Here is a 17,105-nt window from a genome sequence, read left to right as displayed (position 1 = left end):
TATTTTTTTGGCTGCATCATATTTTGTAAATACCTGACTGGTTTAATAAAAACCTGAGCGGTCAGTAGTTAAGGCAGGAGGGGAGGGCAGGACATCCGGCAGAGATAGGAAGGGAGGAGGAATCGGAGGAAGAAATGGTGCCGGGACTGAGAAACTTGGGAGAGGTAAAGAGCCACGTGGTGGTTGTAGGTTAATATAAATGGGATAATTTAAGAGCTGGTTGGGAACAAGTCCAGTTTAATAATTAATAAAAGGTCTCCGGCCGGGCGGTGGTGGTGCACACCTTTAACCCCGGCACTTGGTAGGCAGAGGCAGGTGGACCTTTGTGAGGCCAGCCTGGTCAGCAGTTAAGAGCACCGGTTGCTCTTCCAGAGGACCTGGGTTCAAGTCCAAGCAAACGCATAGTGCTCCCTTCTGACACCCTAACACAGACATACATCCAGGCAAAACACCAGTGTACATAAAAGAAATTATTATTTTTTTTTAAAAAGCCTGCTTTTGGTCCCTCTGAAAGTTTGACTCTGTAGCAAGCAGGAACCCACAACATATAAATATGTAATTTGATGGTAACAAGGTGTGGTTCTGCCTAGGGGCTGTCTCCCACTAGCCCATGAAGTCAGGAGGGACATGAGAGTGCAAGGCTGGAAAGGCTGGAGAGCATATGTAGAGATCAGGCACTCTGGGGATCACTTCAGGGACCTTGTTTAATTCCTGAGGACAAAGGCTGCATGCCCCTTGGGGAGTGGGGGGGGCTCCAAGGACAGGTGTACATAATTGCTTGGAACCAGGCACTTCAAGGATGCTTGATTTGCATTAAACAGCACACTCCTGTCATATGACAGGAACACAGTACCTAATTATCCTATAGGCACAGGGAAGCAAAAGCTAGCAGGGAGCTGTGTCAGAGGCCATGTATCAAATGTGGTTGGGGCATCTGTCTAGAGACACTATACAGATGAAGTCAGGCAGAGAGCCGGAGGCCCTGCTGGGGAGAGGGAGTCCTGCACCTTAACGCTGAGCTCAGAATGGCTCTCTGGACCTCGAGGACTGCAGCCTCCAACAGCAGAGTCCTCCCAACATCAAGGGAGAAGAACAGAGCTATCGAGAGAATTTCATGTGCTATTTGTGCTAAGTTGATACTAATTGGAGCTACTTTAAGATGGTATTTGCAGATCCCCAGGGAAACCATGGCGATATTACCAGACAAAAACACGGGAAACGAGGGGCTGGAGAGGCGGCTCAGCAGCTGGAACACTGCTCTTTCAGGGGACCTTGAGCACCTGGTCGTCTTGCTTCTGTCTTCCCTGCCACCATGACAGGTGACCAGCACATCTACCTTTGACTCCATTGTAAGTGGACCACAAAGAATTTGTTTAAAGGGGTTTAAACAGATTTGGATCTGGAGTTATATTTGCTGGTCTCACTGAAGTTAATTGTTCCTTTATCAGCTTGGCTCAGTGTATCAAGTCCTATTGCTAAGTAGCTTGATCACGGACACACAATAGCGCACATTCATGGCCTCTTATAAGTTAGGAGCTTGGCCTCAGTTAAGCAGTGTGTTTACTCAACATGAGCTCACAAAAGCTGTCAGCAACCTGGTTAGGTAATGCTCTCACTGAGAGATGTGGCCAGCCAGGTGTCTGTTCCCAGTGTCTCAGGTTGTTGGCAGAATGTGTGTCTTTACAGGCACAGGACTGAAGTGCCTTTCCCTTCCCCCCCCGATGTTTGTTGGTCAGGAGAGACTGATGTTTCCACTTTGTGTGTGTGAGTATGTGTGTGTGTGTGCTGATTGATTAGCCAGGAGCTACTCTTAGCTCCCAGAGGCTACTTGCCTGCAGCTGTAGGAATACACAAAATATTAAATGTCACTTGTTAAGTATTTCATTTATGTTTCAAAGGAACACACACACACACACACACACACACACACACTTCTGTGCTATGTGTTTCCTATGGTACATGTTGGCTTTGCTTTGTTTTGCTTTGTTTTGTTTTTTTCTTCTCAGTTCCTAATCTGAACTCCTAGACCCTTGCCTGTACTTTCCCACAGTTCTGGGAGGGGTCATTGTCTTAGGCATTCTGAACTCTTAACAGTGGTTTGGAACAGAAAGAACAGGTAAGGGAAGTGGCACACTATTATGAAGCAATGGCTTGCACCCACATCCCAATCTGAATGTTCTTTATTTGTTGTAAATGATTTTTTTTTTTCAATGCAGTTTATTCAGGAACCTTGAACAATCATCTGACCCTGGGGAAAGCCAGCCCACAGCTTAAATAGCCTCTGGGTAGCCAACCCCAGCGTGCCACGTGGGCAATGCAAATAGGTCCACATACATGGAAGCAAGCCAGATCCTCAGCCTTAGCCAAATGTGGAGTTGTTTGTGACAGAGAGCACTCACCATCAGGAAGGTGGAAGGCGGAAACCAGCTCCATCTTTCAGGCGCGGCGTTACGCAGCTCTCTACAGTTCCCCCTTTTTGTTTTGGACGCATCAGGCAAGAGTAGAGGTCTGATCTCTGATATTAGAAATAAATTGGGACTTTGTACCGATGTTCATTTAGGTGTCATCCACCCAAAGAGCATCAGACCCGTCCGATACCTTTTTCTCAGAGGCAGGACCTGGGGCATCAACCCGCATGCAATCAGACATGCTCTTCTCTGGGTCCAAAGCGGCTGACCCTGAGTGCAGTGCTTAGCCTCGCATCCTGAGCATAACATTTTGGCTTTTTATGGTAGCCAACCATGCTTGGGGAGACTGTCCTGCTTCAATGGCTGTAAAGGCCTGAATGGTCACGGCTGCATTACGCTGTTGTGAGACTCTAATCTTGCATATATACCACAGACAAACCAAGGAGACCAACACCAGAAGGCCTGCTAACGCTCCCATGCCCGCCCATTCCTTCAGATGATTCATGGCTGCAGCAATCCATGATGATAATCCTGTGGCTAGTCCTGCGTCCACTCTGGTAGAATTTACCATGACAATGGCCACTCTCAGCTGCTCCATCGTAGTATCGAATTCTCCAGTCCAATTACCTAAAATATAGCTAGACAATTGTTTAGACAGATTTGCAGCACAGGGAAAATTCTCATGTTGTATGCTAGTGACTCAAAGTCCAGCATACTTTCATTGACAGCCAAGTTGAGTGATTTGCCATAGGGTATCAATTTGCTCCTGCACGAGGTCAATCCTCTGATTGAACACCATCAAACCTCCTTTTAGTTGAGCATTAATTCCTTTTTGTACATCTAAGGCATGAGCTACATTGGCTAAAAGGTTATTCAGGGTCTGAGCAGTCTGCCCAGTATGACTCATGGCTAATGCCGTGGTGGTAGCGCCAACAGCCGCCAATGAGATGGCAGTAACAATGGCAGCTGTAATTCCAAGATCCCTTTTCTGTCTGTAAATGATTTTTTAGTAACTTCTTCTCATTCTCCGTATTTGACTATCACTGACTCACCCATTTGCTGTTTTATTTTAAGCCTTTTTATTACTTCTTTGTAAATTTCACATCATGCATCACACTCCCACTCATCTCCCCGTCTTTTTGTATCTGCCCTCTGCCCTTGCAACCTCCCCCACCTTCAAAAACAAAACAAAACGAAACAAAATATCCTGTCATGGAAGTGGAAGTATATACCCTTTGTCCACACAATTTTACTTACAAATGTTCATTGCAGTGAGTCACTGGTCTGGTGGGAGGCCTCTGGCTTCTGCTACACTATCAGTACTGAATCCTCATGGACTCCTCTCAGATGTCCTGTTATTGCACTCTGTCATGGAGATCCTGCAGCTTTGGCTCTGCAGGACCAGACCTTCACGCACCCCAGCAGCTCATAAATAGGGTAGATGTTGGAGTAAGCCAACTCGAAGCCCTGGATGTGGTCTGGGTGGTAGCTGAGTGGGTCGGCCTGGCAGCTCTCCTGCACACACTCCACCAGGGCTGGCTCTCCAGCACAGCCCGGCTAGCTCACCCAGTGCCTCTGCTGGCGAGGGGCAGGGACAGCTCTTCTGTTCTCTCGGCCAGCTCTCCCACCTGCTGCAGCTGGCAAGGGGCTAGGAGAGGGGAGGGCATCTCGCTCAACCATGCTCTCCTGAGCTCACACCCTCAGGGAAGCCAACGGGTCAGCTCTACTGTGCTGCCCGGGTGGGGTGTGCGACCCACTCTCCTGAGCGCTGCAGCCAGCAAGGGTCGGGGCCAGCTCTGCACAGCCCTTGGACATCCACAGGATCCCAGACAGCAGCCCAGACCATCTGAATGGCTCTTGGTAATGTGAGCGATGGACATCTTCACAGATCTCTGCTGCTGCATGCCACAGACCAGACGTGTCCCTCAGGAGTAGCACAGTGACTTCACCATGGCTTCAGCTGGAGGTGGCTGGGCAGGCTACTCACATCACTCCTCTCCTCCCTTGTATCTCCAGTTCCACCTTTTCATAGTGTGCAAACCGTTCCTCTTCTGCCATCCACGGTTCCGCAAGAAGAGGAAGAGAGACATCTCGGCAATTGCTCTGTCTTACCATGTAATGCCATTACATTATGATACTGGCAGAAGACCCTCATCAGATGCAAGCAGATGATGATTCAAAGTTTCCCCACTGTCACGCCTCAATCCTTGGAATATGGGCCCCAGAGTCCAACTGTGACTCAGAGTAGGAAAGTGTAACAAAGGAAAAACCATCATTCCCAGGGGCAGACCTGGTTTTGGTCTGTCACTGCATTAATCTTGCAGTGTCACTGAATGGGAAGTTGTAAAGACACTTGCGAACCTCGTCTAAAGGAGGAAGTTACTGCCACCACAGGACCGTGATGTGTTAACACTTAGTCACTGTGAAAGGAGTCTTCAGTTTGTTTTATATTGAAAGTCCATCTGAAATCCAGGAATCCAGGTAGCATGACCATTTAAAGATGACTTTTTTTTTTTTTTAAAGTTTAGTGGTCAGAAATAGCCCCGAATGTGGTGTATTTTTAGCCTAATGTGTAAGAGGTCTGAAAAATCAGATCTCATGGCTTTTATAATTTTGTAGTGGAGGAGTTTGAGAGACATACTGCCTATGGAGTCTCTACAGGGGACCAAATGTCTGAAGCAGTGAGTTCGGAGTGTTTGAGATGCAGAGTTGAAGGCTTTCTGTATCTTGAAGTCTCGAGAGTGGCAGTGGAAGCTAAGAAGCCACAGTCAAGGTGTGGGGAGTGGAGATCCTGGATGAATACTTAAAGATGATTGTCCACACTGGGCGTAGAACTACCTCAAGGGTTAGAAATGTGCCAGTCTACCGGGGCCGTCTGGGACGCTTGGGGTCTAGGAAGGTCTAGAAGCTGGCTCATTCAAAATCTTTTTTGAGACGGGATCCCTCTACATAGCCCTGACTGTCCTGGAACTCACTATATAGACCGGCTATCCATGAACTCATTGAGATTTACCTGCCTCTGCCTCCAGAGTGCTTGGATCAAAGATGTGCACCGCCGTGATCAGCCAATTTTATCACTTGTAATCATGTTTCTGCATCTGTGTGTGGATATGTACATGTATGTACAGGTGCCTGAGGAGGCCAAAGGCATGAATGGCCCTGGAGCTAGAGTCCCAGGCTGCTGCGAACTGCCTGAACTCTGGTCCTCTGGAAAAGCAGTACATGCTCTGAACTGCTTAGCCATCTCTCTAGTTCCCCACTCCCCCATTTTTTTTTTTTAATTTACTTTTGGGGCTGGACCACAAACATCCATAACTCTAGTTCCAGGGGATCCCATGCCCTCCTTTGCTCTTCACAGATACCAGGCATGAATGTGGAACACATGCACTCATGCAGACAAAACACCCATATGTAAAAGCAAAATTTAGTTAGAGAGAGAGAGAGAGAGAGAGAGAGAGAAAGTATGTGTGTGTGTGCAAGTGTCCTAGGAGTCCAGAAGAAGGCTTTGGATCCTTTAGAGCTGGAGTTACAAGCAGGTCCTTTGGAAGATCAGGAAGTGCTCTTACCCTCTGAGCCATCTCTCCAGCCCTTCATTAGTGGACAGTTGGGATGTAGCTCAGTTGGCAGCGTGCATGCTCAACACCCCTGAAGCCCTGGCTTAGATGCTTAGCACAACATCATGGAACAGAGGAGACTTTTCCTTGGGAAAACTGTTAACTGTCTTCATGATCATGGTGGCTCCTCTTCCAGGTCTCACTCGCCATTTTTCTATTATTACTTCTTTGGGGTCAGCTACTGTATAGTTGCTCTTCATTGTCAAAATGGCTGAACTTAGAGCCACCACAGAAACACCCTTGGGTGTGTCTGTGAGTGTGCTTCCAGAAAGATTTAGATGAGGGAAGGCCTAGCTTGAATGTGGAGGCACTATCTCACAGGCTGGGGTTTGGGAATGAATAAAAAGGAGAAGCAAGTTAAGTTCCCCTATTCATCTTTCTCTATGTCTGATTGCAGATGTAACATGACCAGCCACCTCACACATCTGCCCCCCATGTCTTCCCTGCCCTGGTGGGCTGTGTCCTCAGGAGGGAAGGAAGGAAGGAAGGAGGGAAAGAAGGAAGGAAGTCTTTCCTAGCCCCCAGATTCTTACTGTTCTAAGAGCAGACCTTCACATATACCAAAGTGATTTTGTATAACCTTGCCTCTAAATAATCTCCAATTAGCTAAATAAAATTGCCTGAATACCTGGGTTGGGCAGAAGTGAGGTAGGTTATCAGACTTGTAGGACAGAGGATCATGGGAGGGAGAGGAGGGAGGTAGAGGAGAAAAAAGGGGGCAGAACTGCCATTGGTTAGAATGAACAAATAGCAGATGGCCAGGAGGAGCCTGCTTTGAGGGTCAGTGGTGGAGGGAAGCAGCCCAGAGGAGAAACGTGCAACTCTTTATGAAGGCTGGATGGGAAGTAGCCCAGGAACTTATTTATAATTAATTAATTAATTTAATTTTTTAGACAGGGTTTTTCTGTGTAGCCTTGTCTGTCCTGGACTCACTCTATAGACCAGGCTGGCCTCAAACTCACAGTTATCTGCCTGCTTCTGCCTCCCTGAGTTCTGGGATTAAAGGCGAATGCCACCACGCCCAGCTCAGCTAGGAATTATTAGAGCAATTGGCATGGGATGTGGGGCTGGGAAGTAAAAGGTAGCTTAGGGGGAAAGTTTCTGCCCAGCCCCAGGTTTCAGGCCTATTAAAAATCTAACAAGTGTCTATATCTTTTATTGATGTGGTAGAGGGTTACATAATAACCACCATAATAATCTATGGATTAATTGTAAACATGAATAACTTTACTTACCACGATGTTGTCAGATACTTTGTTACAACAAGAAAAATAACTAACCATAGAAAATGGATCAACCTAACTCTGTGGTTCTTAGGCTTTTAGACTAGTTTGTAGGGGGGATGGAGAGGAGTTTGGAGCTGCAGGCTAGAGAAGCCTTGGAATGCTGTAAGCAGAGCCTAACAGGATCTGTTTTTCCCCTTCGAGGCAGAGTCTCTCCCTACATCTGGTTTTCTTGGGCAGGCTGAAAATCAGCAAGCCCCAGCTATCTTCCTGTCTTTTACTCTCTTGAAGCTGGGGTAACAGGCATTTTTCAGCAACACCCAGATCCAAACTCAGGTCCGCATGATTACAGAGTAATTACTCTTGACCTCTGAGCCGTTTTTCCAGCTCCCTGACTTGTTCTGAAGCCCATAGAACGGGCCCCTCAGGGGCCCTGTTCATGTTGGAGTTTCAGTTGCAGAAGTGTTTTATTCTCCTACAACTATTCTTTTCGTTAGGCTCTGTTCTCTCTTTGGATCTGTTTGAAGCCTTCTAACGCTATGCTCATGCTTTTAGGTTTCCCGAAGAAAAGCTTATGGTTGGTGGGGTGCGGAAACAGCCTCATGAGGCCAGCATTCTCCGCATGCAGAGCAGCGGTTCTCAACCTTCCTAAAGCGGCCACCCTTTAATACAGTTCCCCGGGCTCTGGTGACTCCCCAATCAGAAAATTATTTTGTTGCTCCTTCATAACTGTAATTTTGCTACTGTTGTGAATCGTAATGTGAATATCTGTTTTCTGATGGTCTTAGGTGACTTATTTGAAAGAATTGTTTAACCTCCAAAGGGGTCACGACACACAGGTTGAGAACCGCTGCTCTAGAGGCTGAGGCAGGAGGGTAGGCTAGCGCACACTACACAGTGAGTTCCAGGAATAATGACGTGGATGTGGCTCCGAGTCTCCCAGGAGGTCCAGAAGCCACTGAGGCAGCAATGACCTCTCAGACAGAAGGCCTGAGCACCGTGGGTCTCCGGGAGGAAAAGCGTGAAGCGCAGAGTCCTGAGTGACACAGAACGGTTGTCCCAGGGTATCTGGTCTAGCCAGGGGTGCAGGAAAGGGAGATTTACTCTGCAAGAAGTGTTACTGCACTTTCAGCTGGGCTGCCAGCGGCAGGCCAGGGGCAGCGGGCAGCTCGGGGCTCTGAGACTGAGTCAGGTGACAGCCGGTAGCCGTTGTTCCTGCACGGAGGCAGGCAGAACAGCAGAAGCTCCAGGCAGCCGGGCGAGCGAGCGGGTGGTTCTGAGGGGATTGCCAGGCAGGAGAGTCCGGGGGTCCAGCGAGGAAGGGGAGCCCCTCTGTCCCCCCAGGGTTATAGTTCTGAATAAACAGCAAGTCTCAGAACCCGTGGATGAAGTAGATGGCGCTCACCACTTCATTTAATGTGAAACAGGGATTTATAAACCTTGGGCAGTGGGGCGGGGATTTAGGAAATGGCAATGCTCCGTTTTCATGGAGAAATGAAACATGTGACTGACCACCTGCAGCCACCTGGGTCTGTGTGTCACGTGCTCCTGAGACAGGCACGGAAAGGAGAGAGCTTTGCTCCTCATATTCAGTTCTCAGCGTTAGTTCCCAAGCCCTCGCTCCAGCCCCCTCCTAGGTTGCCTAGTAACCTGACGTCAACACCCGCCTTCCACCGGAGAAAGGCAGCAGCTCACCATCTCTCTTCTCTTGTGTTCGCTGCCACCATTCTCTGGATTCTCTCCCATCCACGTAACTCCTAACTCTTTCCCTTCCCCTTTCTGCAATAAACTTCCTTGAAGTTTGAGATCTCTGGGGTTTGCACGTGCCCCTGGAGGCACGGTCTACAAGCCCCACACTTGGAGACCTTTTATTTAATTATAAAAGTGTGGTCTTAGCTTCGGCTTTCCCCCAACTAGCTCTTAACTTACACTAACCCCTTCATATGAATCTACGTTCTGATACGGAACTTGCACCACTCCTCCTTACTGGCACCTGTTTCTTTCTCTGTGTCTGCCTGGCAACTCTTGACTCTTGTTCTTTTCCAGAGTTCCTATCCCTGCCCAGAAGTCCCACCTCCCTCTCCTGCCTTTGATATAGGCCCATGCCACCACTTTAATCCCAGCACTGGGGAGTAGAGGCAGAAAATTTGAAGTTCAAGTCACTCTCTGTTGAATTCTAGGCCACCTGGGGCTATGTGAGAGCCTGTCTCAAAACAGTGTATTTATCCTACATAGGCTAAGATACTTTCCAATACCTTGTTTTGTTTGCTTTTTTTCGGGGGGTCTCCCCAATTTTATATTCTAGTATGCTTACATTGGTTTTATCTAGGCATTTGTGTTTCTTCACTACTTGAAACTCTTTCCTTTTTCCTCCTCTTCTCCTTTTCTTCTTCCTCTTTTTTATTCTTGAGACAAAGTCTCAGTTTGTATCTTGTCTGGCCTAGACCTCATGTTACCCAGGTGTCTCACTATTCAGGTCTGCCTAGCATTGAACTCACAGAGATTCGCCTGTCTCTGTCTGGGATTCAAGGTATGTACCCCAATACCTCTTTACCCATTGCAGTGATTTAATGTTTCCAGTTCCTCACATAACTCCCAAACTCTCGTTCGGCTCTGTCTTAATAGAGAACATAAAGGGATGACTGCACTGAGGAAACCATATCTGAAATATTGCCAGTTTCAAATGCTCACTTATATCTTATCTCCTAGTTCAGAACCTTATCACTTTATCCCCAGGCCTCATTTCACAAATTATACCCTGCTTAACAATGGTGCTCTGTCCAGTAGTAACAGATGATCTACGATAACAGTAATGGTCCGTTGGTCTGAGTTTAGGCACTGCGTCAAGCCAAGTTCCAATTTTAAAAGTAAATATTTCCTAGGTGTATGTGTGTGTATTTGTGGGTACGCCACATGTATGCACATGTCCCTGGAAGTCAGACGAGGGCGTCATCCTCGGGAGTTTATTCTGTAACTCCTGGTGAACTGTCTGAGACGGATGCTGGGAACTGAACCCAGGTCCTCTGGAAGAGCAGAAAGTGCTCCTAACCACTGAGCCATCTCTCTAGATCCCCTAAGTTCCCTTTTTACTGTAGGACTCCCAAGAGGAAGCTCATCTGCTAACATGCATTATCACGCTTCAGGAAGTTTCCTGACTTTCGGGGGCACTTCAGTGTAGGAACGCACCGGTACTCCTGCACTAGTTTTTTTTTGTTTGTTTGTTTATAACTTTGTTATTAAAAAGACCTGTAAATAAATAGACATCACACACAAAAATTAGCCAGACCCAAAGTCTATACATCTCAAAGAACTTACGGTCAACTATACAGTTAGAATAGCCAGTTTTTCCTTGTACGATTTAAAGGACTTCCTAGTGGGTCTTTCTGTCTCCAGTCTTGTATTACCTAAGTTCACAGTTTACATTGCTTTTAGTTCAAACCCAGCAGTTTTCATAAAACTTCACTATTTTTACACAAAACAGGACCTTCAAACCTTCCATGCTCTGAACTGGACAGATTCTCCTACCTGTGCTTGCAGGTTGCAGCCAAATGAATCACGAGTTTTATTTCATGCTCACTGAATAAATGAACTGCTTACCCTTAACCTATGTTCATTCTGCCTGAAGCCGTCCCTGACCTGCTTCCTTCTTCAGTTTCCACAGAGCTTGGAAGGACTCCCTGTCTCTGAGCTGTCACCATTTTGTTTGTGATTTGAATGTCCCATGTCTAGTTCGTTGACTCAGCATGGCAGAGTCTAATTACACTGAAAGCAAAATGTCTTTCTCATCTCATAATCTTTGTGTGTCTGATGATGGCTAAATGAATGTTCAGTGAAAGCTCTTCCAAAAAAAATGAGAAAATTCAAGCGCATTGAAAAAAATTAGGGCAGTCTTATTATGTAACTCTGGAACTGGAACTCCCTATGTATACTGACTGGTCTCAAATTCATAGAAATCTACCTGCCTCTGCCTCAAGGTATGTGCCACCATGCTCTGATTCAAGTGCTTTTTGAGGGATTAACCTGAAACAGTAAGAGGGGGCTACAGTTAATGTTACTGAAGGTTGGTAAAGTCCTGTATTAATCTGGGTACTTTGTTGCTTTCCTGATCTTTGGATGGATTCCAGCAGCTTCACTGTTGAAACCAAGATGAAAGGAATGAAATTACTACATGACTTTTTGCTGTTAAATAAAATTAAGTGTTAAAAAAGTTAAAAAAGTTGAGAGTTCCAGGACAGCCAGTGCTACACAGAGAAACCCTGTCTTGAAAAACAAACAAACAAAAAGGTTGAATTTGGGGATTTTATATTCCATTACTTGCAAGTCTCATGGAAATAATGAGCATGAAAGTCAAGAGCAGACTGCTGGTGAATGAAAGTCACCAGTGACCTCTGTGAGAGAGTGGGTAGAGATCCGGGCGGTCTGGGGCCTCCTGTCTGTGACCTGAAGCTCTCCTTGTGGCGCCTCTTCAGGACAATGATATCTGGGAAGTATTCTTCCCAGACCAAGTCTTCTCAGGTCTAAGAGGATGTTACTTATGCACCATATCCAGTACTGATCCGAGGTGAGAAAGGAGAAGTGCTCGGAGGTGGCAAAGTGGGACTCTGTGTTTGTTGGGGAGTAAATAGTCTATCAAGTACCTGAAATGAGGCCAGAAAATTAGAAAAAAAATTAAAAACAGCTCTTTGTTATTCATTTGATTTTCATATCTTCTGATCTCTAGACTTATCTGTTGTTATAAAATCATTTGATTTTACCCATGAAGACTCAGGAGCCAGATGCTGGGTGAAAACTTGTTAGCTCAGAGAGGTAGAGAAAGCACCCAGCTGACCTTCCTACTCAGCTCATGTCCCGGAGGAAAAAGCCTTTCTTACTCAGCTCACATTCTAGATAGAAAAAGCAAAAAACCTCAGAGCTAAAAGCCCCTTCTTCTCTACACTGTCTTAAACACCCTCCTCCCAACCCCTCCTTTCTGTTTACTCCCTGTCAGCTGGTTACTTGCTCCACCTTTTGACCTAGGGTTAACTTTATTTAATCCTGTATACAGAAAGCTATTGGATTAAAGGGGTGTGCTAGGGCTGAGCCACTCCACAACTAGAAACCGTTTTTTTTTTTTTTTTTTTTACAGTTCACAATGGGATCAAATATTTTGCAATATTTCTCCCTTTTTGTCTAAATAAAAGACTTTTTCTCTAACATCAATAAACTATATACTAGGGGCTAGAGAGATGGCTCAGCAGTTAAGAGCACTGGCTGCTTTTCCAGAAGACCTGGGTTCAATTCCCAGCACCCACATGGCGGCTCACAACTGTCTGTAACTCCAAGATCTGACACCCGCAAAGACACATGTGCAGCCAAAACACAAGTGCATAAAAAATAAAATAATCATTACAAAAAGAAACTATATACTATCAGGTAAAAATTATATTCACATATTCCATATATATTTAGCAACCTTGAAGAAAGGACTTACTTTTAAAAATCCTAATGTTAGGGTTTGAGTATTGCTGAAGAAAGACCCCAGACTCAGGTAGCACACAAAGGCAAAGAGTATTTATTCTGCAGAAGTTAACAGCATGCTGGGATCCCCAGTAAGGCATAATGAAGTGAACACATAGGCTCTTTTGATAGACAGTTAGGGGCTTTGTGTGGTAACTTTTAAACTAATTGGTCAGGCAAGATATAAAGGTACAAGTGGATTCAGGATTGGCTGATTGCTTAGGGGTTTTCCCTAGTTATTGGGGACTTTGTTGACTCACTGATACTTGGCTCTTACTCATTCGGTAACCACTGAAACATCACTCCAGCCCCTCATGCATTGACCTTCAATTTGATTGGTTAGGGCTGGCTGTGCTCTACTTTGGGAAGAGCAAGGCCATATATTCATAAACATAGCGTTTGGTCAACTTGATCTGTAAGCTGATTGGTTGTCCTCAGGTTGTGGCTTTTCCAGGAATTCTTTGTCTGAACTCTGAGAAACATACACTCAGGCCTAGGTTAGACAAAGTAGAGAAAAGAAGCCTGTCATGGCGTCAGATTAGCCAAACAGATAGATACTAAATCTGCCCCAATTTATTCAAGTATCAACCAGGTTCATCAGAATAGATCAGGAGGGGCCGGAGAGATGGCTCAGTAGTTAAAAGCACTGTCTGTTCTTCCAAAGGACCTGGGTTCAATTCCCAGCACCCACATGACAGCTGACGACTGTCTGTAACACCAATTCCAAGGGATCTGACACCTTCACACTAATGCACATAAAATAAAAATAAATAAAATAAAAAAAAGAATAAAAAAAAGAATAGATCAGGAGCATCTGGGATGGTATGCCATCCAGACCCCTCAGCTGTGTGACCATGTTTGGGATTGGTAGTGTCCATGGAGGCTACATGACTCTGATTAGAATTGACTGGCTTCTTGGAATTAACTCCTCTCACTAAACAACTAAGATTAACTGTGATACTACAACTATCTAGTCTTCAACTCCATCAAAAATTATCTAAATAAACAGGAAGCAGAGAGCAAACAGCTTCCAAAACCATAGAAATGACAGAGACTGCTGGCCACCTGGACAGTCACCCAAGATTTCTCTATATTGTAGGAGCATCATCTTCAGCCTTCTGGCTCAAATACCTAACAGACTTTTCTGTGACGCAGGTATTGTGAAGAACTTGCTTACCTTGTCCTTGCAAAGCTTGGCAGTCTACTTTACTGCATCTGGTTTGTCCAGTATTATGTTTGCAGTTGAAGCAAGAGCAGTTTCTTGTCCAGTGGCTAGCTTACCACATATGAAGCAAACCCCACAGGGAGGTTTTTTGGTGGTCTTTGAAGTGGAATGTGGTTGCTGCCAGGAGTTGACATGTCTCATTGTCAAAAAAATCTTAAATTAATAAAACATATTTAAATGCCATATTCTATATATCTCTGAGGTTTTGGAAGACCGTCTGTCTGTCTATCCATCTATCTGCCTATCTATCTATCTATCTATCTATCTATCTATCTATCTATCTATCTATCTCAGTATATCTGAATTGCTTGTTTCTAGCTATATATTGTCTGATTAACTTAGAAAAAAATCTGTGATTAACTAAACTAGGTACCTAACAAAATCTCAAGTTTGATTGACTGTTAACTTGCATTTCTCAAATTATCCCAGTTAGTGATATTAGCTTTTAAAAGGACTGAAACTTCACATTGCATTTCTAAGAATTACATAGGTACAATATCTTAAAAAGAGTTGATACATAGTATGTTGTAACCAAAATATAACATTAATTTGTATCAATATACAAGGATCTATACCAATGTAACCAATTATAATCTTAATTTTGTATCAGTAAACAAAGATCTATACCAATGTAACTAATATAACCTTAATTTTGTATCAATATACAAAGATCTATAAGAATAGATTCAACAATCTACCCTTTATTGCTATTATTCCTATATTATTATGCCCCTTTGCATTTTGAATTAGCACTTTAAAAGCTAAAGATTTAATCACTATTTTTCTGACTTCTGAATCTGATTTTACTCTATTTACAACTAAAGTCAATCTTTGTATGATTCTAATAAATGACTCAGCTCTCTTTCCTGATTCTTTAACCTTATCCCAAGCATTTAAAGCTGCTAAATGACATAGTGCCAAAGGGTGATTATCAAATTCAAGTCGCCTTTGTAAATCAGCATATTGACCTTCCCTTAGCAACTGATCCTGGGAAATATCAACACCTCTGGCCTGAGTTCCTTGTTCTATGGTCCTACCTTCCTCTTTCCACCATGACTGCCATCGTAACCAAGGACCAGGTTCCAATACTGCCATTGCCAAATCTTTCCAGTCTTAGGGGATAACCCTGTTCTGAGTTGACCATGGAATTTAAATATGTTTCACATAGGATGAATGCACACCATAGAAAATGAACTATTTCTTTAATCTCCTCAAATCTAATATGTCTATAGGATTCCATTTAATTTCATTATAACCTTGGGGTGCCTATGGTCTCCTGGTATATCTTGTATAGTGACTGGATAAACTAAGAGTGGGTTTCTAACAACCTTGGGCCACCCCCCTTCAGTTTCATTATACAGTGGCATGGGAGGTTCTGGTCTAAATTACTCTGTGTCTGTGTCTGAGAACTTTTTCTTATTCTCATTTATATGTCTCTTTAATTTCCTTCTAAGCCTTGCATTTTATCAATCCACTCTTTTTTTTTTTTTTGAGTGAGTACAGAGAGCCATTATGGCTATTAAGAATAAGTATAAAATACCAAATGATAATAGTCATAGTTGGTATTGGGACAATTTCAGGAAAGCCACTTACCTTTTCATTTTCTGCTTTTGTTTTCCAGCCACCCATAGTAGCACTATACAGGATTCTAAAGCCTTCTATTATGGTGCTTCCCATCCTTAACTCTCTCCTTCAGGACTTCCCAGATGACATACCAAATCTGATGGCTTCTCAGTTTGTGTGCAGCTGGAATGATCTCTCTGTCTGTGGGGTCGTGCCACAGCTGGAGTGCCAAAATGTTCTTATAAAAACAGAAAATCCCAAATTGTTTGATTTTTACCAATGAAGACTCCGGAGCCAAATGCTGGAGTGAAAACTTACTAGCTCAGAGAGGCAGAGCAAGACTCAGCTGACCTTTCTACTCTGCTCACAACCCTGAGAAAAAAAAGCCTTTTTTATTTTTTTATTTTTTTCCAGACAGGGTTTCTCTTTGTACACTTGGTTGTCCTGGACTCAACTTGTAGACCAGGATGGCCTGGAAATCACAGTGATCTGCCTTCCTGAGTGCTGGAATTAAAGGTGTGGACCACCATGCCCGGCTGGAAAAAGCCTTTCTTACTCAGGTCACATCCCAGATGGAAAAGCCAAAAGTTCACACCTAAAAAGCCCCTTCTTTTCCATGAAGTTTTACTTCTCTCAATGTCCCTCCTTTCTGTTTAATCTCTGTCAGCTGGTGTCTTGCTCTGCCTCTTCAGCTAGGGTTAACTTTATTTAATCCTGTATACAGAAAGCTCTTGGATTAAAGGTGTGTGCTAGGGTTGAGCCAACCACAACCACCTGTTTACAACAAACAGGAAGTTCTAGATTAAAGGTGTGTGTTAGGGCTGAGCCACTCCCCAACTAGAAACAGGTTTTTACAGTTCACCATCTTGGGGTTCACAATGGGATCAAATATCCTGCAACATTTAAACTAAGCTAGAATCTGAACATGAAGATGAGAAATAATTTCTGGCCTAATTAGTTATGACTATTGCTTAGATATAACTTCCTTTCGTTCTTTTAATTCAAGGGATCAACTTCCTGACATTTTCCTAGTCTTATTTCATACTTTTAAAAAAGATTGTTTACACCTAAGACCCATCCCATGGGAGAGAACCAATCCGATACTATTAATGATATTCTGCTAAGGTTGCTTACAGACAGGAGTTAAACAAAGTTGTCCTCTGAGAGGCTCCAGCCAGCAGTGTTTTGAAATGTGCTGAAACTTACAACCAGACATTAGGCCAGGCGGAGAGCCGTGTGGAAGGATGTGGGGAATGAGAGAAGGACCTGGAAGTTACAGGAGCTTTATAAGAAAACCAACAGAGCCAACTAACCAGGGCGAAGAGGGGCCTGCTGAGGCTGAAGCACCAACCGAGGACCTTGCATGGACTGGACCTAGGCCCCCTACACAGATGTAGCTGATGGGCAGCTCAGGTCTCATGTGGGTTCCCTAATAAGCAGAGTGGGGGGCTTTCTGCGACATGGATTCTCTTGCCAGCTTTTCAATTACTTCCCCCTGGAGGGACTGCCTTGCCAGGTCACAGGAGAAGAGGACACACTCAGTTCTGATTTGATGAGCTGTAGTGGATGGGAAGGG

The sequence above is a fragment of the Meriones unguiculatus genome, chromosome 7, assembly GCF_030254825.1.
Source record: "Meriones unguiculatus strain TT.TT164.6M chromosome 7, Bangor_MerUng_6.1, whole genome shotgun sequence".
In the NCBI taxonomy this organism is placed as follows: domain Eukaryota; kingdom Metazoa; phylum Chordata; class Mammalia; order Rodentia; family Muridae; genus Meriones; species Meriones unguiculatus.
Note: the sequence above shows the minus strand (reverse complement) of the source record.